The following is a 26,180-nucleotide window of genomic DNA, read 5'->3' as shown; positions in this document are numbered from 1 at the left end:
CTCAGGCCCCGCCCTGCTCCCGCCGGCCCCGCCCCTCGCCGCGCGACCCTATTGGCTTGACGCAGCCCACGGCATTCTTCCATTGGTCCATGGACTCCATGGTTCCCTCAGGATCTTTCTCCTGCATTTTGTTGCAGACCACAATGCACCGCTCACGGCGTCGGTTGCCCGGGCAATGGGCCGCACGCTACGAGGCCCACACACCCAGAAGGTGGAGCCCCGGCCCGGTTACGAGGACCACCCAGCTGTCTGGAGAGGTAGGAAGGGAGCTTCTGCCGGGGCCAAGGGAAGTGATTCCAAATTCACGGAGGTTGTCCCAGGGTGTGTTCTCGAACAACAGTCTCTAGAAGTTGGTGGCCATTCCTGCCCCCACCCCCCCGCCCCCCCACCACGACAGGTCGCATGATCTCGCACCCCAGGTTAGCAGGATTACGACAGAGGTGGCCTCTCCCTTTACTGAAAGGGTATCTCTGAAGCAGGGCCGGCTTCGTGGGTAAACCAGCAGTGCAGTCTCACAGGAGGGACCCTTACGTTTTCATTTTGCACTGGGCCCCATTTGTAGTCGGTTCTGCTCTGAAATATTTAGGGGAGGGCATCCTCAGGATTGAGGGAGGGCTTCAAGGAGGGAGGGTGTTTCCTTACGAATTAAGGGATTATCCCCAAGAGTGGGGTCTCTGCCAAGCAATGCGGACATCCTTTAAGGGGTTGGGGATGGGGATCCGGGTGGATTTGGGAGTGTTGAGCCCCGGGGTTTTTGTCCAGGGTGAAGCTTCTTGCTCAGGTGAGGCAGTCTTTCCTGTGTGGGAGAGATTCTTGGTTGGGATTTATCTCTGAGGAGGAGGTATCCTAATGGACGAAAAAGCGGCCGTTAGAGAGATGACGTCCCCTCTGGCTTAGGGAGGAGACACGAAGTGGTTAAAAAAGCAAGATCTTGGGGGAGTTGAGGGACAAGTCAGATCTGGATTTAAATCCCAGCACTGTCATTTACTAGCTATTTGAATGTCTTCTTTAAGTAAAGGAGGACTAAATGTAAAAGGAAACCAGTTCATACGCTTGTTAGCAGTATTAAACATTTGAAGTTCTCTCAGCACAATGTGAGGCACATAGTAAATGATCAATGAATCTTATCAATAATTGTCAGTTTATACAACTATCCCAAAGGCCACAGCAAGGTTTTGAACAACCAGCTCTGAAATGCCTATAATGTATTTTTCGAACCTCCATAAATAAGTTATCAGGTTAATCATGTATCTGGAAGCTTCTTATTTACATTTCTACATTTTCCTCTGACCATCTACTCTCATTACTCCTTAAAACAATTTGTGGCTGGGCATGATGGCTCACACCTGTAATCCCAGCACTTTGAGAAGCCGAGTCAAGGGGATCGCTTGAGCTCAGTAGTTGGAGACCAGCCTGGGCAATATGGCCAAACCCCATCTCAAAAAATAAAAATAAAACAATTTGAGCAGAGGCACACAACTCCAGAAAGAAAAAGATGGGAATAGGCCGGGTGCGGTGGCTCACGCCTATAATCCCAGCACTTTGGGAGGCTGAGGCGGGTGGATGACCTGAGGTAAGGAGTTTGAGACCAGCCTGATCAACATGGAGAAACCCCATCTCTACTAAAAATACAAAATTAGCTGGGCATGGTGGCACGTGCCTGTAATCCCACCTACTCAGGAGGCTGAGGCAGGAGAATCACTTGAACCAGGGACACAGAGTCTGTAGTGAGCCGAGATCGCGCCATTGCATTCCAGCCTGGGTAACTCCGTCTCAAAAAAAAAAAAAGGAAAAAAATGGCAATAATTAGAACCTCTTCAGGTTCAACATATGCATATCAATTAAATCAACAGCTTTTTCCAGTTCCATGTTTCTAATGATGAGATTCAGGGTTTGAGGAGTTATAATATTACTATAGTACCTCTCTTGAGGAAGAAATAGGTTGACAACAAGTGAGGACCCTGGAAATGCAAATGACACTAAAGTAAAGCCACGGTGACTCCACTAAGTAGAAACCCCAGGGAAATTTCCTAAATCATCCTCGTGATTTTTTTCCATATCTACACTACACTACCCCTGTTATTATTTATTTAATTTTTACTATAATAATACTATCATTATAATATAATAATGTAATTGTTCATTAATAATACCTTATATGGCCGGGTGTGGTGGCTCACGCCTGTAATCCCAGCACTTTGGGAGGCCGAGGCAGGCGGATCACGAGGTCAGGAGATCAAGACCATCCTGGCTAACATGGTGAAACCCTATCTTTACTAAAAATACAAAAAAAAAAAAAAATTAGCCGGGCGTGGTGGTGAGCGCCTGTAGTCCCAGCTAGTTGGGAGGCTGAGGCAGGAGAATGGCGTGAACCCCAGAGGCTGAGCTTGCAGTGAGCCGAGATCGCACCACTACACTCCAGCCTGGGAGACAGAGCGAGACTCTCTCAAAAAAAATAAATAAATAAAAAATAAACAATAATACTGTATATAATATTCTATATAATAATTTTATTTGAACTCCCTTTATTTTTTAAATAAGTATACTTTTTATTTTATTTTATGTTTTTGAGATGGAATCTCACTCTGTTGCCCAGACTGGAGTGCAGTGGCGCGATCTGGGTTCAAGTGATTCTTCTGCCTTGGCCTCCTGAGTAGCTGGGATACAGGTGCACACCACCATGCCCGGCTAATTTTTCTATTTTTGTAGAGACAGGGTCTTGCCATGTTGGCCAGGCTGGTCTTGAACTCCTGAGCTCAAGTGATCCGCCTGCCTTGGCCTCCCTAAGTTTTGGGATTACAGGCATGAGCCATCGCACCCGGCCTAATAAGTATGCTTTTAAAAGACAAATTTATATCATGACCATAAATGGAAAGCCAGTCTCATTGGCCATAAATAGAAGGTAACTATAAAATATAAATATTAGAATATAAAACATTTGTTTTGGCATTGTTAAACTGATCTCAGACACTATGAGTGATATGTGTCCTGCACTTGGAAAATGCTACCCTCGAGGAGGGTTCTTAAATGGGGTCCACGGCCGGATTGCAAAGGTTTTCCAAGCCCTCTGGAATTATGCACAAAAATGTATGTAGTGTTTGCAGGCATTTTTCCAAAGAGAGGATCCTTAGCTTCCATCAGATTCATAAAGGGATTCAGAACCTAAGGAGGATTAAAAAAAAAAAACTCTTCTACAATAACCCAGACTCCTAGAATAAATGTGAGAGTCCTTCACCAGGTCCCCCTGAAGTGGCCCATATGGGGTTCTGTAGCATCACACATTTTGGCAACTTACTATATCTACTCCTGCCTGATAAACTTGCTTAAAAATCTTTCTAAGCCTGAAAACCTGCATTTTTCATTCTTGCCACAGGAAATTATAACTAGGGGTTAATGTTTCTGAGAGCACGGGCTTTGGAATCAACCTAAGCTATGAGCTCCTTCAAGTTAGTTAACCTCTCCAAGGCACAGGTTCCTGATTGTTATTTTTTATTTTTATTTATTTATTTTTTTTGAGACGGACTCTTGCTCTGTCACCCAGGCTGGAGTGCAGTAGTGCGATCTCAGCTCACTGCAACCTCCCCCTCCTGGGTTCAAGCGATTCTCCTGCCTCAGCCTCCCAAGTAGCTGGGATTACAGGCGTTTGCCACTACACCTGGCTAATTTTTGTATTTTAGTAGAGATAGGGTTTCACCATGTTGGCCAGGCTGTTCTCGAACTCCAGACTTCAGGTGATCCACCCACCTCGTAGGTTCCTGATTTTTAAATGGAGATCACATCTTCGTTATAGGTTGGTGGCAGGGATTATATTAAATAATGCATCTAGAGACCTAGCCACGGTATAATAAATAGTAGCTATTGCCACTGTATATTGAGACCTTACCATGTGCCAGACATTTAGACACATTATCTCATTGGCTTCTCATAACAATTCTACAAGGTAAGAACTGTTCGTCTCTTTATTATACAGATGAAGAAAATGAGGTTCAAAGAGATGAAGTCTCTTGCCTGAAGTCAGTGACAGAAAGTGACAGAGCTGAGATGTGAATCCTGGTCTGACTCCACAGTCCCACATGGTAGATGGAACCTCTGAGCAACACCTAAACAAAGGGAGCTGATGCCTCCGAACAGAGTGATGTCGCTGGAGACACTAAGCATCGTCGGCCCCTGGCGGGAGCTCCCTAAATATGTATTGGATGGATGGAAGAAAGGATGGATAGTTCAGAGTACTTCAGCCTTGATTCCTCCGCAACAGACACCTCAAACTTGACCCTACATTGGTTCTTGGCCATCGTGATCTTCCTTGGACAGAATCACCTTTCAGCTCCGGTCATCAGACTTTCCCAGGGCCCTCAGAAAGCCCTTCAGAGTTGTTACTCACAGGCAGGCTGAGGGATTCCTTACGGGGTCTGCAGCTCTCCTCACCTCATCCACAAGTAGGACCGTGGCCTGTGCCTCACTACTGCCCCAGGATCACTCTGTTCCCAGCCCAGTCCAGCAATCACTTGTCTAGCTTTCTGGAACCTTGAGTACTTTCTTGAACCATGAGTCCTGTGACCACCCTAGCAGCTCTAACCCTCCCTTACCTGAAAGGAAGTGTGAGGTGACCTTGCAGGTCCCAGAGTTGATTGAAGACCCCATCCAGAAAGAAGGCACCCTGTGGGAGAGATTGCAAGGCCTAGGTCTGAATCCGGAAGCTTCCACCCCATGGAGAAGGGCTGGCACCAGCCTGGGGCTGGCAGTGGAGCTGAGCTTTGGAGCCAAGGACTGTACTGCAGTGCAGGGAGAGTGAGGCCAGAAAGGCTGAGACAACTCAGGGAAAGAAAACCTCCCTTCTGGCTAATAGTCAAGCACCGCCTGAGTGGACCAACACTCTCCTGTCCACAGGGGCAGCAGATGAAGACACATCCAGAGAGGACTAACAGGCCCCCTCAGCTCCCAGTCAGAGGGCAGAGCAACACAGAATAGACATTAAAGGAACAGACTTTGAGGCCAGGCAGCCTTGGGTGTGCATCTGTCCCTACTAAGCCATGTGACATTAAACAAGTGAGTCCACCTCTCTGAGCCTCAGGTTCCTCATCTGTAAAATGGGGATTATAAGAGTTCTTGTTTCTCAGGGACAATGTGAGGATTAAGTGAGATGATACACATAGAGAATGTGGTGCAGTACTGGGCACATGGCAAAGATCAGTGATGCTAGCTACCACTTATCATTAGTGTTCCTGTAGACCAGGACTTCTCAACCTTGGCACTATTCACCTTTTGGGCCAGAAAGTTTTTTTTGTTGTTGTGGGGAGCTGTCCTATGCATTTGAGGATGTTTAACAGCACCCCTGGCCTCTACCCACTAGATGCCAATCACACCACACCCCCAGTTTCAACAACCAAAAATGTCTGCAGATGGTGCCGAATGTCTTCTGGAGGGTGAAATCACTCCCCAGCAGTTGAAAAGCACCACCCTAAACAATCTGGACTGAATTTGAATGTCACAGATCCCAAGCTCACAGCTCCACGTAAAGGCCACAAGGCAGGCAGGCCTACTTGCAGATGAAGGAACGGAAAGAGCAACAATTACAGATCAAGTGGCTAGCTCCGGTGTAGACTAAGAGGCGGGATCTGTAGTCTGCTCTAGGAGCTAACAAGGCCTCTGTGACTCAGTAGGTGACCTCAGTGTCACTCTTTAATTATATGCAAAGTGGTCTTGTGTTAACTCTTAATTATTCTAGGGCTCCAAACAAGAAAATAGGTAGTTGGTATCTGATTTCTGGCATCAAGATCCTGATTCATTGACTGGGAGAAAATCTGACTCTCCAAAACTCTTTCAGAGTTCATTTAGCCCTTCATTTATGACTCTGGGGAGATTTCTGAGCGAGAGCTAGGTGTCAGGCCCTGTTCCAGGTGCTGGAGATGCACAAGAGAACAAAATAGGCAAAGTTTCCTTTTTATGGAACTTATAGCAGGAGAATAAAGATAAAAACAAGCAAAAATATTTATCTCTGATAAGGGCAATGGATAAAAATAAAGTAGAATAGGCCAGGCACGGTGGCTTACACCTGTAATCCTAGCACTTTGGGAGGCCAAGGCGGGCAGATTGCCTGAGCTCAGGAGTTCGGGACCAGCCTGGGCAACACGGTGAAACCCCGTCTCTACTAAAATACAAAAAATTAGCTGGGCATGGCAGCGTGCACCTGTAGTCCCAGCTACTTGGGAGGCTGAGGCAGGAGAATTGCTTGAATCTGGGAGGCAGAGGTTGCAGTAAGCTGAGATCGCGCCACTGCACTCCAGTCTGGGTGACAGAGTGAGACTCCACCTCAAAAAAATTTTAAAAAGTAGACTAAGAGAACCAAGCATCGCTGGGTGAGGGGTCTTGTTTTAAAGAGTTTTCTAGGAAGACCTCTCTGAGAAGGTACCATTTGAGCCAAGACTTGATGACCTGGCTCCTGCATGAGGATGGAAGGTGGGGAAGCTGATGGGAGCAGCGAGAGAGGTGGGATCAGTTAGAGGCTATTGCAGCAGTCCAGGTAAGAAGGAATGGTGGCTTGGACAAGGAGGTGGTAGCAGAGATAGGGCAGAGATGGCCAGATTCCAGATGTATTCTGAAGGTAGAGCTGACAGATTTGCTGAGCAATTGGATGCAGAATAGGAGGGAACCAGAGGCAGTCAAGGATGACTCCAGACTTGTGAGCTGAACAATGAGAAGAATAGATTGAGATGGGGAAGTCTGGCAGAGGAAACAAGAAGTTCTGCTTTGGCCATGTTAAGTTTGAGATGCCTATTAGATATTCCAAGTGGAGATGTCAAATATGCAGTTGGATATATGAGTTCTGGGAAGAGGGCCAGCCTTGAGCTATAATTTGGAGAGTCATCAGCTTATAGGTGACATTTAAAGCAATGGGACTGGATGAGATCACCACTGAGGGTGGAGTACGTGTAGATGGAAGTAACGCTTATTCAGCTAGCAATATTCTCTGAGCGTTTACTATGGGCCAGGCCCGGAGCTAGGTGCTAGATACAGAGATGGACTTCCTTTGGCACCTGCCCCAGAGAAGCTCTATTACTTACTTAATTTTCCTGCCTAAGTGCTTTAGCCATGTAGAGGATGAGCCTTGAGTTCCTACCCTGTGTTTTAGTCACTTAGTCCTTTTTTTTCTCTTTTTTCTTTTTTTGAGACAGAGTTTCGTTCTTGTTGCCCAGGCTGGAGTGCAATGGCATGATCTTGGCTCACCACAACCTCCGCCTCCTGGGTTCAAGCAATTCTCCTGTCTCAGCCTCCTCAGTAGGTGGGATTACCGGCATGCACCACCATATCGGGCTAATTTTTTGTATTTTTAGTAGACATGGGGTTTCTCCATGTTGGTCAGGCTGGTCTTGAACTCCCGACCTCAGGTGATCCACCCGCCTCGGCCTCCCAAAGTGCTGGGATTACCTGCGTGAGCCACCGCACCCTGCATCATTTTTTCAGCAGACATTTGTTGAGCACCTGCTTGATACAAGGCACCCATCTAGGCACAAGGGACATGAAAGGAAGCGAGTCAGACACAGTTCCTATCCTTTTGGAGTTTACATTTTATGTGTGGAGACAGACATTGAACAGGATGCACACAGGATCACAGGATGTGACAAATGCAGTGGAGGAGAAAGATAGGCTGGTGTGAGAGCTGTTAATGGGGGCTCTGCTCTAGCCTGGGAGGCAAGGAAGGCTTTTCCAGGAGTCACATTAGAGGAACAATCTATACAAGCAGGGAACTAGGCTGGGGGAAGTGCGGGGAGCTTTTTAGGTGGAAAGAACAGCATGTTCAAAGGCCTGAAGCTGGAAGGAGGCTGGCTGACTTGGCTCCAGAAAAGCTGTTGGGGGAGTGTGGGAGAAACAAGACAGGGAGTAGGGGTGGGGAGAAGCCAGACCTTTGGAGTCTTGTAAGCCTGGTTAAGACACGTGGACTGTATTCTGCGGCCACCAGTGGCTCTGTTGAGGTGGGAAATTAAAGAAAAGTAAAATTAAAAAGATAGAGAAATAAGTTTTTCTGTGTTAGGGTGACTTGTCCCAGAGGCAGCAATAGGCACAGGCCAGACCCAGGAAAATTCTTCATAATATTATCTAATGTGCTCTGGAGATTCTCCCAGTACTCCCTCAACATAGGGAGAAGAAAAACAAATTTTCCTTTGTTTTATGGAATGAGTTTATAGATTCCTGTTCTCTGTAACTAGTGACTTCAAGTATTGTTTTATCTAAGCAGTGGAGTGAAGGTCATGAGCCTCTGAGCTGGCCTGAGTTACGGCCACCTGGGCGCCATAGTGAAGGTTATGGGATAAGCCTGTGCCTGGGCAAACCTAGATAACGGACATCTGGGTTGCTTGGCAACGGTCACGTGCAATCCTGAGTTTGTCCTGCCTCTATATCCCTGCTTTCATGCCACTGTAAGCTTGCTTCAAGCTAGCCCACCCCCTTTTGTGAAGTGTGTATAGAAGTCAAGTGCTGTCTTTCTTCCGGGCCCAGTCTTTTGGACGTTGAGTCAGCTGGGCCTGAGTGCACTCAATAAATGATTCTCCTGTTTTAGATTGAGACCATCCTGACTAACACGGTGAAACCCCGTCTCTACTAAAAATACAAAAACAAAATTAGCCGGGTGTGGTGGTGGGCGCCTGTAGTCCCAGCTACTTGGGAGGCTGAGGCAGGAGAATGGCGTGAACCCAGTAAATACTGCACATGTGTAATGAGCCGAGATCGCGCCACTGCACTCCAGCCTGGGCAACAGAGCAAGACTCGGTCTCAAAAAAAAAAAAAAAAAAAAAAAAAAAAGGCCGGGCACGGTGGCTTACGCCTGTAATCCCAGCACTTTCGGAGGCTGAGGCAGGTGGATCACGAGGTCAGAGATCGAGACCATCCTGGCTAACACAGTGAAACCCTGTCTCTACTAAAAATACAAAAAATTAGCCGGGTGTGGTGGCGGGCGCCTGTAGTCCCAGCTACTAGGGAGGCTGAAGCAGGACAATGGTGTGAACCTGGGAGGCAGAGCTTGCAGTGAGCCGAGATGGCGCCACTGCACTCCAGCCTGGGCGACAGAGCGAGACTGTGTCTCAAAAAAAAAAAAAAAAAAAAGATTCTCCTGTTTTAACCCGAGGTCTCTCTCTCATCCTCCTGAATCCCACAACACTGAAAGGTAGTGGGTAGGGATTCGTATGATTAGAGGGCCACTGAAGTGGGCAGGTTAGTAGGGCAGCCAGGACACCAGTGAGGAAGTTATTGATTGTTGCCTCTTTGCTTCAGGCTCTTGGTTTCTCCATTTTAAACATCTGTTTGCACTCCAGGTGCAGTGGCTCATGCCTATAATCCTAGCGCTTTGGGAGGCTAAGGCAGGAGGATGGCTTACCCAGGAGATGGAGACCAGCCTGGGCAATATAGCAAGACCCCATCTCTACCAAAAATAAAAATAAAAAATTAGCTAGTATAGTGGGGTGTGCCGGTAGTTCCAGCTACTCAGGAGGCTACAGCGGGGAGGATTGCTTGAGCCCAAGAGTTCAAGGCTGCAGTGAGCTATGATTGCACCACTGCACTCCAGCCTGGGCAACAGAGCGAGACCCTGACTCAAAAACAAAAACAGAAACATCTGTTTGCAAAGCCCTGGTTCTCTCAGGGGACAGAGAGGGGAATGCAAAGAAGTTGTTTTTCTCTCTCGGTAAGAGCAGAACCCTTGGTACCCCCAAACTTATCATCTTAGGATCACAAAGCCAGAGCTTAAGGCTGTACATAATAATCTGTTTCTTCCAGGAGCCACTTCCCCCAAGAAACTCCAAAGGTATTATTTCATTAGCAGGGTGCCAGGTGGTTTTGGCCAGGGCCTCTGCAACTGTTTTCTCTGTGACCATTTTCCATTTCGGCTCATATAAATCAACCTTTACTACAAAGCTATAAAGTAAAATAATGTAATTAGTGCAGCCAACTGCAGCTGTTCTCAAACTCAATGTCACGGCCATTACACATGTGAAATATTTACAGGGGTTTTAATCAATTTTCTTTCCTGACACCCGTTTTTTATTAAAAATTACAAAAATAATAAATGCACATGGTAGTAGATACAGAAGAACACAAGGAATAAATTATAAATGTTAACTGTACAGAGATAACCATTGTCAATATTTTGTCTTAAATACATCCAGTCTACAGATAAGAACATATTCATATCATATAATACCTATCACACTGTATGTATCTTTTTTTTTTTTTTTTTAGACAGGGACTTACTCTGTCAAATAGGCTAGGGTGTAGTGGTGCGATCATACCTCACCACAGCCTCAAACTCCCAGGCTCAAGGGATCCGACTGCCCCTCCCTCCCAAGTAGCTGGGATCACAGGTGCACACCACCACACCTGGCTAATTTTTCTGATTTTTAATAAAAATGAGGTATCACTATGTTGCCCAGGCTGGTCTCGAACTCCTGGGCTCAAGCAATCCTCCCACCTTGGCCTCCAAAAGTGCTGGTATTATAGGCATGAGCCACTGAACCTGGCCAATGTATCATTTTTGTTACCTGCTTTTCGTAATCCCAGCACTTTGGGAGGCCGAGGCAAGTGGATCACGAGGTCGGGAGTTCAAGACCAGCCTGGCCAAGATGTTAAAACCCTGTCTCTACTAAAAATACAAAAATTGGCTGGGTGTGGTGGTGGGCGCCTGTAATCTCAGCTACTTGGGAGGGTGAGGCAGAGAATTGCTTGAACCTAGGAGGTGGAGGTTGCAGTGAGCCGAGATCGTGCCACTGCACTCCAGCCTGGGCGACAGAGCAAGACTCCATCTCAAAAAAAAAAAAAAAAAAAAAAGCCTTCTACAACATAACTATTTACTTATGTATTTTTAAAGATGGGGTCCCACTCTCACCCAGGCTGGAGTACAGTGGTGCAATCCTAGCTCACTGCAGCCTCAAACTCCTGGGCTCAAGCAGGCATCCTGCCTTCGCCTCCCAAAGTGCTGGGATTACAAGCGTGAGCTACTGCACCCAGCCCAATTTTAATAGCTTCTTAATAGTCCATGCGGCCAGGGGCGGTGGCTCACGCCTGTAATCCCAGCACTTTGGGAGGCCCAGGTGGTTGGATCACTTGCGGTCAGAAGTTCGAGACCAGCCTGGCCAATATGGTGAAACCCCATCTCTACTAAAAATATAAAAAATTAGCCAGGTGTAGTGTTGCGTGCCTGTAGGCTACTTAGGAGGCTGAGGCAGGAGAATCGCTTGAACCCAGGAAGCAAAGCGGAGGTTGCAGTGATCCGAGATTGCGCTATTGCACTCCAGCCTGGGTGTCACAGTGAGACTCCGTCTCAAAAAAAAAAAAAAAGTCCATGCATAACTTCTTGAAACAATCACTTATCAGTGGACACTTAAGTTGCTTCCAGTTTTTCAGTATTGTAACAGTGCTTTGTTCTGATGAATATCTTTCAAAGATAAAAATAATCTTTTTAATTCTACTTTCAGAAGTAATAGGTACTCATTGTATAAAAGTGAAACACTGTAGAAATTTAGAATCTGAAAAAGAAAGTTCCTTTGTAAGATCTGTAATCTTACAACTCAAAGATAATGTTAAAATTTGATTTTTTCCCGGCATATAACAGGCTTTTTTCCTTTTTACCAAAATGGGATGATTCTGAGTTCCCTGTCACGATATATAAATCTACTTTATTCCTTTCATAAACTTCCATACATTTCCACCACCTGTCCCCACCCACCCACCCACATCTGTATACACACATTCTGCCTCCCTTGCCGTTACCCTGTATGAACTGTTCATGCTCCTATCTAAGGCCATCTTCCTGGCACTGGGTCCATCTCCTCTCATTCCTGTGATTGTCTCTTCTCCCTCTCCTGCATCATCAGTTTCCCCTGTCTACTGGATTATTCCCACCAGCATGCAAACATGCTGTCATATTCTTTTAAAAATGCTTCCCTTGCCTACACATTCTCCTGTAGCTACCATCCCATCTCGGCTTTCCTCCAAGAGTTGTCTGTACTCCCTGTCCCCAATTCCTCACCTCCCATTCTCTCTTTAATCTACTGCACCCACACAGCTCAAATGTGGTGGTCACTGGTGACCACCATGCTGCTAAACACAGTGGCCAGTTCTCAGTGCCCTTCATGGCCATACTTGTCACAGTTGCTCTCTTCCTCTGGGTCCTCCCTTGGCTTCCAGGACCACACACTCTCTTAGCTGTCCTCCCATCTCACTGGCTGCTCCACCTCAGGCTCCTCTGTTTGTTTCCCCTTTTCTCCATGACATCTGAAGGAAGAAGTGACCCAGGCCTTCTCTATTGGGCTACTTCTCTATTTAAACTCTCTCCCTTGGGAGTCTCCATTTTCATGGCTTTAAATTTCATGGCTCACGACTCTCAAATTTGTATTTTCACCCCAAACTTTGCCCCTGAATGCCCATCCCATATCTCTAAGTCCTATTTGAAATAGCTCTAGGATGTCTAACAGGCATCTGTCTCAAACCTAACACATCCACAACAGACCTCTTCTACTCCCAAACCTGCCTGCTTATCCTGCAGGCTTCCTTATCACTGTAAATAGCCACTGCATTCTTCCAGGTGCTCAGGAGAGAGATCTAGAAGTTTTCCTTGACTTGTGTATATTCCTCACACCTCACATCTAATTTAAGCACATTAATGAGCTTAAATTCTTTAAGCTCAATCTTGAAAATATATCTCACCACCTTCGCTCTTCTTCTGACCTTTTTTTTTTTTTTTGATACAGAGCTTCTCTCTGTCATCCAGGCTAGAGTACAGTAGCACAATCTCAGCTCACTGCAGCCTCCACCTCCCAAGTTCAAGCAATTCTCCTGCCTCAGCCTCCCTTGTAGCTGGGGTTACAGGTGTGTACCACCACACCCAGATAATTTTTGTATTTTTAGTAGAGATGGGGTTTCACCACATTGGTCAGGCTGGTCTCAAACTCCTGACCTCGTGATCCACCCGCCTCAGACTCCCAAAGTGCTGGGATTACAGGTGTAAGCCACCGTGCCTGGCCTTTTTTTTTTCTTTAAGAGATGAGGTCTTGCTCTGTTTTCCAGGCTGGATCCTGGGCTTGAGGGATCCTCCTGCGTCAGCCTCTCGAGTAGCTGGGACCACAGGCACGAGCCACCATGCCTGGCTAAATTTTTACTTTTTTGTAGAGATGGAGGTCTCGCCATCTTGCCCAGGCTGGTCTCGAACTCATGGACTCAAGCAATCCTCCTGCCTCAGCCTCCCAAAGCCCATGTCTGGCCTGGGCTGTCTATTCTGTCTCACTGCTCTATGTGTTTATCTTTTTGCTGATACCACCCTACTTTGAATACTGTAACTTTATAGTGAGTCTTGAAGTTGGCTAATGTGAGTATGTGAATCCTCTGACTATTTTTTTTTTCAGAATTGTTTTGGCTAATCTAGTACCTTTGCCTTTCTCTGTAAAAAAATTGTTTTGGCTAGGCCGGGCATGGTGGCTCACGCCTGTAATCCCAGCACTTTGGGAGGCCGAGGCAGGCGGATCACAAGGTCAGGAGATTGAAACCATCTTGGCTAACACTGTGAAACCCCATCTCCACTAAAAATACAAAAAATTAGCCGGGCACGGTGGCAGGCGCCTGTAGTCCCAGCTACCTGAGAGGCTGAGGCAGGAGAATGGCGTGAACCCGGGAGGTGGAGCTTGCAGCGAGCCGAGATGGCGCCACTGCACTACAGCCTGGGCGATAGAGCGCGACTCCATCTCAAAAAAAAAAAAAAAATTGTTTTGGCAAATCTAGTACCTTTGCCTTTCTATGTTGCCCAGGCTGGAGTGCATTGGCTACTCACAGGCATGATCATGGTGTATTATAGCCTCAAACTCCTGGCCTCCAGCGATCTTCCTGTCTCAGCTTCCAAGTAGCTCCCAAGTGTGCAACTGAGACTACAGGTGCAGAACACAGTGCCCTGGCTTCTCTGTAAATTTTAGAATCAGTTTGTAGACAGTGTCTGGGAGGAAAAACTTTTTATCTACCCTCAGGTTTAGTCTTTGGGGACCTGTGAATTAAACAGACGAAAGATATATTAACAAGAGAAAGCCAAGCGTGGTGGCTTACACCCATAATCCCAACACTCTGGGAGGCTGAGGCGGGAGGATCACTTGAGTCCAGGAGGTCGAGGCTGCTGTGGGCTAGCATCATGCCACTGCACTGCCCCATGGGCAACAGAGCGAGACCCCTGTCTCTAAAACAAACAAAAAGAAGACAAAATTTAATCATTTGTTTTATTAACATACATATGGGAGTTCACCAGAAAGACTATCCACATTATTAGAGATGGAAATTTTCAGCTCCTTCCCCCAACCTCCAGGGAGGGGAGTGGGGCTAGAGACTGGGCTCCAAACACTCTTGAACAGGAGGTTCCGAAAGTCTGGAATGATGAACGCATTGATGTGCTGGGAGGGTGGTGCACCTGGAGAGGACGTGGAAGCTCTGTTCCCACCTCCTCCTGCTGTGCCCCGCCCCATGCCTTGCCCTATGCATCGCTTCCATTTGGCTGATCCTAGTTGTATCCTTTATAATAAACTGGAAAATGTAAATAAGGTGCTGTCCTGAGTTCTGTGAGTCACTCTAGTAAATTATTGAACCTGAAGGGGGTGAGTGGGAACCTCTGAATTTGTAGTAGGCCCAACAAAAATGTGGGTAGCTGGGGCACCTCATTTGTGCAGGCATCTAAAGTGGGGGCGGTCTCGTGGGACTCAGTCCTTAACTTTTGTTCAGGGTCTGTGCTAACTCTGGGTAGTTAGTGTCAGAACTGAATAGAATTTTCAGAGGTCCAGTTGATCTCAGATAATTGAACAATTGATGTGGAAAAATGACACGTATCTGGTGCCAGAGATAAAGACCGCACCACACATTTGGTGTCAGAAATAGTGTCAAAGATAAGACATCACAGGAAGTCACTGGTATTAGCACAGTGTTATACATACAGACTTCAATAAATATAAGAATCATAAACTACAAATAGGAAAAAAGAAATTAAGAAATATGTGAGCCGGGCATGGTGGCTCACGCCTGTAATCCCAGCACTTTGGGAGGCCAAGGTGGGCAGATCACGAGGTCAGGAGATCGAGACCATCCTGGCTAACATGGTGAAACCCCATCTCTACTAAAAATGCAAAAAATTAGCTGGGCATGGTGGCGGGCGCCTGTAGTCCCAGCTACTCGGGAGGCTGAGGCAGGAGAAAGACGTGAACCCGTAAGGCGGAGCTTGCAGTGAGCCAAGATCGAGCCACGACTCCAGCCTGGACAACAGAGCGAGACTCCATCTCAAAAAAAAAAAGAAAAGAAAAATGCTTTGAGGTGGAACAAAAGGCATAATGGGAGACAACAAGGCCTTTCAGAGGTATAAACTCAAAGGAAAGTTCTAGATTGGGTCACACAGGTCTGGGCCCCTTACTAAGTCAAGGACCTGAAGGCCGAGGAGGCCTTGGCCAGGCAAAGACTCGGGAGGCAGAGGTGGAGGGAGCAAAACAGTGTCCAGGGAGAGGAGCCAGCCCATGCAAAGACCTGGAGGAAGGAAAGGGACACAGGCTTCCAGACAGCAGATCCCAGAGAAGCTGCCAGGAGTAGCAGGAGTGGAGGAGAAGCTGCTTCAGGCACATCCTGAAGGCCAAGGTGAGGGTGTGGAGATGGTGTTGTCTCTAGGGAGGCAGACACTTTGTCCCCTCTGCTGTGTCCCTAGCATCTAGCACAGTACACACTGTAGATGTCAGTATCTTGGAGATCTTTTCATATCCACACATATGAATGTGGTATTTTTAATGTTTGCATAGTATTCAGAACTAGAACTGTACATTTCCTGCTTAACCAGCCCCCTCTGGATGCAGATTGAGGTCCCCTCTAATTTTGGGGGAACCATAGGTTTTAATAAACATCCTCACATTTTGAATTCCACTCCCCCTGAGCCCCATCTTCCTCACACAAGGAGGGATGATTGGATTTTTGCTTTGTCCCCTTCTGCTGTCCTTCTGTCTTCCAAACAAGCATCCTTTTGCTATTCACAGCTCTCCTTTGGACACTGTGAGACCATACTCCCCTCAAGGCCCCTTCCCCCAGACTGATCATGCCACCCCTTTACAATCATCCTATTCAGGGATATACAATAAACATTTGTATGGTAAAGGCAACTCATACTGATTGCCAGTGAACATCTGAAATACTTAGGACTGACATGTGTAATCTAACCCAGCCAGGCTCTGATTTACATTAGGGCATCTCACTGTAAGTAGCTTGTGGCACTAGTGCAAGGAAGAACAGCCCTCACCTCCACCCCATGCTCTAACTGTGCTGAACTATTTAGCTTCCCGAAAGCCCCAAGCTTGCCTCTGTCCTCCCAGCTTTCTTTGCAGTGCTTTCTTTCTGTCTGGAATGCTTTTCTTCTCCTCTCATTTACCTGCCTAGCACCATCTGGTTCTTCAGGTCTCAGTTTAGAAGAGCCACTCCCTCCAGGAAGTCTTCCCTGAACACTCCCCTCCAGCCTGGGTTAAGAGCTGCAGGAGTGCCCTGAATTTCTTGTAGCACATATCTCATTTTGTTATAATTGCCTTTTTAAATTTTATTATTATTATTATTATTATTATTATTATTATTTTTTGGAGACGGAGTTTCACTCTTGTTGCCCAGGCTGGATGGTGTGATCTCAGCTGACCACAACCTCTGCCTCCCGGGTTCAAGTGATTCCTCTGCCTCAGCCTCCTGAGTAGCTGGGATTACAGGCATGTGCCACCATGCCCATCTAATTTTTTGTATTTTTAGTAGAGACGGGGTTTCTCCATGTTGGTCTCGAACTCCTGACCTCAGGTGATGTGCCCGCCTCAGCCTCCCAAAGTGCTGGGATTACAGGCGTGAGCCACTGCGCCTGGCCTATTACTATTATTTTTTACACGGAGACTTGCTCTGTCACCCAGGTTGCTGTGCAGTGGTGTGTTCTCGACTCGCTGCAACCTCTGCTTCCCGGGTTCAAGCGATTCTCCTGCCTCAGCCTCCCGAGTAGCTGGGATTACAGGCACCTGCCACCATGCCCAGCTAATTTTTGTATTTTTAGTAGAGACAGTTTCACAGCCTGGTGTGGTGGCTCACGCCTGTAATCCCAGCACTTTGGGAGGCCGAGGCAGGTGGATCACCTGAGGTCAGGAGTTCAAGACCAGCCTGGCCAACATGGCAAAACCCTGTCTTTACTAAAAATACAAAAATTAGCTGGGCGTGGTGGCGGGCGCCTGTAATCCCATCTACTCGGGAGGCTGGGACAGGAGAATTGCTTGAACCCAGGAGGTGGAGGTTGCAGTGAGCAAGATCGTACCATTGCACTCCAGCCTGGGTGACAGATTGAGACTCCATCTCATAAAAAAAAAAGAAAACAGACGTGGTTTCACCATGTTGGCCAGGCTGGTCTCGAACTCCTGACCTCAAGTGATCTGCCCGCCTCAGCCTCCCTAAGTGCTAGGATTACAGGCATGAGCCACTGTGCCCAGCCTGTAATTGCCTTTTTATTTTTTAGGCCAGGCATGGTGGCTTAATGTCTGTAATACTAGCACTTTGGGAGGCTGAGGCAGGAGGATCACTTGAGCTCAGGAGTTTGAGACCAGCCTAGGTAATGTAGTGAGACCCTGTCTCTATTTAAAAAAAAAAAAAAATTGGGGCCAGGCATGGTGGCTCATGCCTGTAATCCCAGCACTTTGGGACGTCGAGGCGGGCGGATCACCTGCGGTAGGGAGTTCAAGACCAGCCTGACCAACGTGGAGAAACCTCGTCTCTACTAAAAATACAAAATTAGCTGGGCGTGGTGGCGCATGCCTGTAATCCCAGCTACTCAGGAAGCCAAGGCAGGAGAATCACTTGAACCTGGGGGTGGAGGTTGCAGTGAGCAAAGATTGTGCCATTGCACTCTAGCCTGGGCAACAAGAGTGAAACTCCTTCTCAAAAAACAAACAAACAAACAAACAAAAAAACTTTTGGCCGGGTGCAGTGGCTCAAGCCTGTAATCCCAGCACTTTGGGAGGCCGACATGGGTGGATCACCTGAGGCTAAGAGTTTGAAACCAGCCTGGCCAACATGGCTTAACCCTGTCCCTACTAAAAATACAAAAAAAATTAGCCAGGCATGGTGGCGCATGCCTGTAATCTCAGCTACTGAGGCAGGAGAATCACTTGAACCCAGGAGGCAGAGGCTGCAGTGAGCTGACATCGCACCATTGCACTCCAGCCTGGGCAACAAGAGCGAAACTCTGTCTCAGAAAAAAATTTTTTTACTTTATTTTTCAGAGATAGGGTCTTGCCCTGTCACCCAGGCTGGAGTACAGTGGCAAGACCCTAGTTCAAAGCAGCCTCCAACTCCTGGCCTCAAGCCATCCTCCCGCTTCTACCTCCAGAGTAGCTGGGACTACAGGTGCACACCATCACACCCAGCTTTATTTATTTATTTATTTATTTTTATTGATTTATTTTTTTTGTAGAGACGGGGTCTACTAGGTTTCCTAGGCTGGTCTGGAACTCCTGGGTTCAAGCGAGTTCCCAGAGTGCTGGGATTACAGGCATGAGCCACCACGCCTGACTGTAATTGCCTTTTTAGTTGTCTGTGAATGGTGTGAGGGCAGGGTTGAGTCTTACTGTTGTATCCGGAGCACCAGTGCCCAGCACAGAGCCAGGCTCAATGTTCTATGACTCGATAAATGTGGGTTGAATACATGAACAAATGTTGAGCAGACAAGGAGTGAAGCCACCACCAAAGTCCCAGATGCCATGTACATAACCCTGGGCTCTTAAAGCTGGGGTCCAAGCATAGCACTAGATTAAAAAACCTGCTCTTGGCCGGGTGTGGTAACTCACACCTGTAATCCCAGGACTTTGGGAAGCCAAGACAGGTGGATCACTTGAGGTCAGGAGTTCGAGACCAGCCTGGCCAACATGGTGAAACCCAATCTCTACTAAAAATACAAAATTATCCGAGTGTGGTGGCAGGCGCCTGTAATCCCAGTTACTTGGGAAGTTGAGGCAGGAGAATCGCTTGAACCTAGGAGGCAGAGGTTGCAGTGAGCCAAGATCGTGCCACTGCACTCCAGCCTGGGCAACAGAGCGAGACTCCGTCTCAAAAAAAAAAAAAAAAAAAAACCAAAAAAAACACAAAAAACAAAGTCCGGGTGCGGTGGCTCATGCCTGTAATCCCAGCACTTTGGGAGGCCAAGGCGGGCGGACCACCTGAGGTTGGGAGTTCGAGACCAGCCTGACCAACATGGAGAAATCCCATCTCTACTAAAAAATACAGAATTAGCCAGGTGTGGTGGTGCATGCCTGTAATCCCAGCTACTCAGGAGGCTGAGGCAGGAAAATCGCTTGAACCTGGGAGGCGGAGGTTGCAGTGAGCCGAGATCACACCACTGCACTCCAGCCTGGGTGACAAGAGCGAAACTCTGTCTCAAAAAACAAACAAAAAAACCCCCCAAACACCCGCTGTCCTTCTAGCACCTTCAAGGAGTGTGTCACAACAAGACAGACTGTCAGCCCATGAGAAGGATGGAATTACAAAAGAAACTGGTCCCCAGCTGCCTAGCAAGGAATGTCTGTCAATGTGACATTCACAGAAGCCCTGCACATGTGCTGGCTGAGGGGGAGAGCCAGCATCAGGCAGACAGAAGGAAGTTCAGCCACTGGGCATGTGTTAGCATGGGGGATGTGTAGCCTAGAAGCTTCCTGGCTTTCAGTTATTATTATTATTTTTTAACTTAAAAAAAAAACTGCAGATAATTCCCATACTTGTTTTTTACCTTTAAGGAATGTATTTGCCTTGGAGGTGCCATTACTGAATTATATTGACACAGTTCATTAAAAATCTGCTTAGTATAAAACTGACTTGGGTCTAAAAAAATTAGGATTCTACTAAATAAATGCATCCTTTTTTGTTGCATTGAAAAACATTCTTAGTACTGTTATTAATCTTTTCACAACCCCCTACCCTTTGCTTGTGTTTCTGATTTACTCTGCTGTGAAGAAAGTTTTCAAGGTTTGTTACAGTGGAAAACGTTTTGGAAAAAGTTCTGGGTTGAGGGTAAGGAATTTAGAGCTTAGGAAATGAAATTTGGTGAACCTGATGAGCTCATTTGCCATTTTGTACCTCAGTTCCACTTTTCTGGAGCTAGAATAACTGTTCTTTATATACTAGTTAATAAAATCAACAGGTGTTTACTAAGCACTTACTATGTGCCAGTACCATAGGGCTGTAAAGGGAAGTGATTGGTCTCAGTGATTCTTGGCCTTTTTTGGGGGAATGTGGGGGTACAGCTTATAGACCTTGGAGAATGATAAACTCCTACACTGTCCTGTATGGTAGCCACTAGCCACATTTGGCTATTACAATTAAAGTTAATTATTGTTAAATATAATTTAAAAAGTTGGTTTCTCAGTTGCAGTAGCCACATTTTAAGTGCTCAATAGCTACATGTAACCAATGGCTACCACATAGAACTCAAATATAGAATGTTTTCATCATCCTAGAAAGTTCTGTGGGACAGTGCTACATGGAGATTCTCCACAGAATAAAAACACTTTTCTGCCCACATACAATATTTTGCATACAACTGTTACAACTTTGCAGGATCAGGGTCAGGAGGTGGAGGTTGAGGGGGCAGGGAGGCAGGAGTTCACTGATCCCAGAAGCCCATTAATCCAAGAAAAGGAAGCCCTGATATAAAAAGCTGTTTGAAGACTCCATCACAGAATTTAACAAGTTAGTAAAAATAAAGCAACCGAGCTGCTACAAATACAGTATGTTCACTTGAAGTAACTTCATATAAAATCAAGCCCTTGTGTTCCCACCTGTTTGGGCATATTCAAAGAAAACACCAGTTCATTATCTAAAAGTTACTGAAAAATAATGTTAAAGATTTTTTGCAATCTCTGAAAAAAACACCAGAGGGGAATTATATTCACAATATACTGCAAATCTTGAATTATCTTTCCCATTTTTCTCTTCTCATCCTCCCACACTTGACACTTGCTTTCCTAAAGCTCACCCCCAATTCCAAACTCTCTTCCAAACCTCCTAGTTCTGCTGCTGTTTCTCTCCTTCCTCCCCTGCATGGCTCAGTTCTTTATTATGTAGCTTTCCAGAATATGTTTTATTTTACTCCATCACACAAGTACAGTGGTAAAGAATGACAGAGAAAGCTCCCAGGGTGCTGTGACCAGGAACACGTTTCCCAGTGACTCATTCCATAGCTCTCCTGCCAGGCGGGACCAGTTCCTCATTTTCTCAGATGGTCTACTCCCCCATCACTTCCTCTCTGCCCACTGATACCTAGGGCCAAGGTCTGGGAGGAGCTCATGACTGAGCCTGACAGAGAGGAAAATATTTTGCTGGGATGCCAGAGGGGACTGATGTCACAGAGAAAAGGAGAAAACCAGATGGGCAGGTTTGCAGCATGTTTTATGCCTGGCATTGTTGGTTTTTTGTTTGTTTTAAATTTTTATTTCAATAGGTTTTTGGGGAACAGGTGGTGTTTGGTTATATGGATAAGTTCTTTAAGTTCTTTAGTGGTGATTTCTGAGATTTTCATGCACTCATCACCCGAGCTGTTGTTGGTTTTGGGATTTTTTTTTTTATGTTGTTTTTTTCAGTTGGGCACTGCCCTACACTCTGGTGGAGAATAAATGGCTTGCTGTGGGAACTGCATTAATTCTTAATAGTCTGCCAACATCAAAGGCTTCTTTTCAGTTTGGTGAAAAGAAGGACAAGCCCATTTCTGTAACAGGATCTCACTCTGTCGCCCAGGCTGGAGTGCAGTGGTGCAATATCGGCTCACTGCAACCTCTGCCTCCTGGGCTTAAGTGATTCTCCCCCCCTCAGCCTCCCAAGTAGCTGGGACTATGGGTGTGTGCCACCATGCCCAGCTAATTTTTGTATTTTTTGTAGAGACGGGGTTTTAACATGTTGCCCAGGCTGGTGGTGCCTCAGCTCCTTCTCTCTTCTTCCCTACTTGAACTCCTTGCCCCAGTCACACCAGTAGGGATTTTCCCTGGTCTGCTACTCTCTCTCCTATTTGGGTGATTTCTCATGGTGTCCTTTTTTATGTTTTGAGACAGAGTCTCACTCTGTTGCCCAGGCTGGAGTGCAGTGGTGCAATCATGGCTAACTACAGCTTCAACCTCCCAGGCTCAAGCAGTCCTCCCACCTCAGCCTCTTAAGTAGCTGGGACTGTCAGGTGCCGTGGCTAATGCCTGTAATCCCAGCACTTTGGGAGGCCGAGATGGGCGGATCACTTGAGCTCAAGAGTTCGAGATCAAGTAGCTGAGACCACAGGTGCACGTTACCATGCCTAGATAATTTTTTATTTTATTTTTATTTTTGAGATAGAGTCTCGGTGTTGACCAGGCTGGAGTTCAGTGGTGCAATCTCGGCTCACTGCAACCTCTGCCTCCCGGGTTCAAGCAATTCTCCTGCCTCAGCCTCCAAAGTAGCTGGGATTACAGGTGTGCGCCACCACCTCCGACTAATTTTTGTGTTTTTAGTAAAGATGAGGTTTTGCCATGTTGACCAGGCTGGTCTCGAACTCCTGACTTCAAGTGATCCACCCACCTTGACCTCCCCAAAGTGCTGGGATTACAGGCATGAGCCACTGGGCCTGGCAATTTTTAAATTTTTTGTAGAGATAGGGGTCTCACTACATTGCCTAGCCTGGTCTCAAACTCCTGGACTCAAGCCATCCTCCTGCCTCAGCCTCCCAAAGTGCTGGGATTACTGCCACTGCACTCAGCAGTCATGCCCTCATTTTTGTCTGAAATGCCCTTCCCTCTTCCCCCTGGTTAACTCCTACTGGTTCTTCAAGACTCTAAACGTCTCCTCCCAGAAGCCTTCCTTAAAATCTCTAAGACTGTGGTAGGTGACCCTCCGATGTAGTCTCAAGCAGCTTATCCTTATCACAACTGTACTCTACATGACCGAATAGCAACCTATATACACAACTCAAGGACGGAGCTGAATTATCGCATGCCCTGGGCCTCATACAGGACCTAAATCATAAATAATGTTGAATATCTAGATGAACAAAAAGTTTAAAAGGTGTCCCTGCCTAGAGTCTCTGGCCTTAGCAGAGAATGGAACCTATGAACCCTTTGAGCATGAAGTCATAATTGTGGTCTCATTTGTGTTCTAACTGCAAAGGTCAGTACAGGAATAAAGGGGGTTTCATGGATGATCATAAATGCCTCCTAATGATTTAGCTGTGCTCTATCTAATCCAAGAAGCCTGTACTAACCACATCCCTATATTTTCTGCTGGGTAACTGAACTCCTTTGGAGATTGTATGCTGCAGGACTTTGCACAATTAAAACTGAATTATTATTATTTGCAAGCAGTTTTCCACCTACAGTCCTATTGAGTCACTTAGCTGACTCTATTTCTCTCTCCCTAGGAGACTGCCCAATTGTTTCCAACAGCACTTTTTTTTTCCTTTTTTGTCTTTCCAGGCAACAATCACATAGGAGTGGTAGGACTCAGAGAATGGTATTAATACACCTAAGCACACCACCCAAAATGAGAAGGCATCTGGACTTTCGGATGCCTATAGGATATGTAAGCTCCTATAAGGCTGCACACTTAGACTCGAGATCATATTTGGCCAGGGCTCTTTCCTGCTTGTCTAGAGAACAGCTAGACGCTTTATATAATCCAGAATACAACAGACAGTTATAATGGTTTTATTTTAGGAATCATTTATTGTGTTTTATTCCAATTATAAAAGTAGTGCATGCTAATTACAATTTGAGAAATACAGAAAAGCATAAATAAAAACATAAAAATAACTGCCATCAAGAGATATCTCCACAACCACAACATTTGGAAAGCTTTTTCTTTCTATTTTTTTTTTTTTGTTACAAGCAGCAAATACACTATATATGTGTATACATTAAACACCACTTTCAATTCACTTTAACTGTAAATTACTGTGACTTTAATATCTCTGTCATATTAAAAACATGACAATAATTGTGTAACATTCAAAGTTAATGTGTTGAGCCACTCCCTTATTATCAAGTTTAATTTTTTTAATTGCACAGAATGCAATGATAAATATACACATGTAATTTATTATGAGAATCTCTTGCTTATTTCCGTCTGATAAAAATCCTACAAGCAGCTGGGCGCGGTGGCTCACGCCTGTATTCCCAGCACTTTGGGAGGCTGAGGCAGGCGGATCACGAGGTCAGGAGATTGAGATCGTCCTGGCTAACACGGTGAAACCCTGTCTCTACTAAAAATATAAAAAAATCAGCCGGGCGTGGTGGCAGGCACCTGTAGTCCCAGCTACTCGGGAGGCTGAGGCGGGAGAATGGCATGAACCCGGGAGGCGGAGCTTGCAGTGAGCCGAGATCACGCCACTGCACTGCAGCCTGGGTGACAGTGTAAGACTCCGTCTCAAAACAAACAAACACAAAATCCTACAAGCAGAATTACAAGATCGAAGGGTATATGTATATTATGAAAGCCTGATGTATACTATCAACTTGTATTCCAAAAAAGATATACACTCAGTAGTATATGTGGGTGTCTAGTCTTTGGTTTGTTTTGATTTTAAAACGCTCAGATGGTATAATGAGAAATCAACTACCTTCTGATTAAATGTGTGGTTTTAGTCCCTTTTTTTGTTTGTTTTTGTTTTGTCTTGTTTTTGAGACAGAGTCTCCCTCTGTCACCCAGGCTGGAGGAGTGCAGTGGCACAATCTCGGCTCACTGCAACCTCTGCCTCCCAGATTCAAGCGATTCTCGTGCCTCATCCTCCCAAGCAGCTGGGACTACAGGCGTGCCACCAAGCTTGGCTAATTTTTTTTTTTTTTTTTGTATTTTTAGTAGGGGGGCGGGTCTTGCCATGTTGGCCAGGCTGGTCTTGAACTCCTGGCCTCAAGTGATCCACCCACCTCAGCCTCCTAAAGTGCTGGGATTACAGGCATGAGCCACCACGCCCAGCCAGGTTTCATTTTTAATATGAAAAATCTTTATTTATTTTTGAGACAGTCTCACTCTGTCACCCAGGCTGAAGTGCAGTGGCATGATCTCGGCTCACTGCAACCTTCGCCTCCCGGGCTCAAGCAATTCTCCTGCCTCAGCCTCCCGCGTAACTGGGATTATAGGAACACGCCACCACGCCCAGCTAATTTTTGTATTTTTAGTAGAAACGGGGTTTCCCCATGTTGCCCAGGCTAGTCTCAAACTCCTGACCTCAAGTGATCCTCCTGCCTTGGCCTCTCAAAGTGTTGGGATTACAGGCGTGAGCCACCGCACCCAGCCTGAACAATCTTTAGGAGTATTCCAGCCGGGCGCCGGGCTCAAGCCGGTAATCCAACACTTTGGGAGGCCAAGGCTGGAGGATCGGTTGAGCCCAGGAGTTCGAGACCAGCCTCTCTACAAAAAATAGAAAATAAACTAGCTGGACGCAGCGCAGACCCCTCACGGCGCCCCGAGGTGGGAGGATCACCTGAGTCCAGCGAGATCGAGACTGCAGTGAGCCGTGTTCGCGCCATTGCACTCCAGCCTGAGCAACAGAATAAGACCCTGTATCAAAAACAAACAAAAAGTCTTCTGGTGCAAGGCCTCACTGTAAGGTCCCTGGGTTCAATGCTCCGCGTTCTGGGATGTGAATGTGGAAAAGTAAGTGCCAAGGTGGGTGTCTACCTGAGCTCCATAAGGACTCAGTACTTAGGATGCGAGCATGGCTCTGGGTTCCATTCCTGACCCCTCTGTGGCCTCAGACTCCGCCCGGGAGAGGATGAAAAGTACAAGTCGGATGCACTCTATAGTGATCGCTGTGATACTCATTAAGAGTCTTACTCCCTCGACTCCGACAAACTCAAGGCCAAGCTATGGAGTCCATCTCATGCTGACACCGTCAGTTCTGAGCAACTGTAAAATGGGGACAGGGTGGCCCGGGGGCCTACTGACCTGAGGCTGGGGGCCGCGACAGCCCGGCCGCTGCGGGGTCAGCCTGCGGTCTCCGCCTGACTCCAGCTCTCCTGCGCCCCGCAGCCCTTGGGCGCTACCCACGTCAGTGAGTGCTCACAAGTCTGTGAGGTAGGCGGCGCCACAGAGAGAAACTGAGGCGCGGGAGCCCAAGTCACTTGTCCAGCGCCTCAGCCGAGCGCGAACCGCGCTCGGGGATGGCATCCACACAGCCCGGC

General features: G+C 46.7%; 1 protein-coding gene and 1 long non-coding RNA gene across 2 annotated transcripts in view; one reads left to right on the top strand and one right to left on the bottom strand.

Annotated features, from left to right (window-relative positions):
- DYNLL1 (dynein light chain LC8-type 1) overlaps positions 1 to 26,002 on the bottom strand; it is a 28,412-nt gene extending 2,410 nt beyond the window's left edge. Inside the window, exons 1-2 of the mRNA XM_055096255.1 lie at positions 25,945 to 26,002; positions 4,587 to 4,657 (exon numbers count right to left, since the gene is read on the bottom strand). The gene's annotated coding sequence lies outside the window, so the exon portion shown is untranslated. The remainder of the gene's footprint in view (positions 1 to 4,586; positions 4,658 to 25,944) is intronic.
- Positions 144 to 8,553, top strand: LOC103783977 (uncharacterized). The gene is made up of 2 exons (XR_609568.5): positions 144 to 257; positions 3,971 to 8,553. It is a non-coding gene; the product is annotated as an uncharacterized LOC103783977 (long non-coding RNA).
- Positions 26,003 to 26,180: the final 178 nt, after the last annotated feature.

This window comes from Pan paniscus, chromosome 10 (assembly GCF_029289425.2).
Source record: "Pan paniscus chromosome 10, NHGRI_mPanPan1-v2.0_pri, whole genome shotgun sequence".
Taxonomy (NCBI): domain Eukaryota; kingdom Metazoa; phylum Chordata; class Mammalia; order Primates; family Hominidae; genus Pan; species Pan paniscus.
This window is presented reverse-complemented; position numbering and strand designations above follow the sequence as displayed.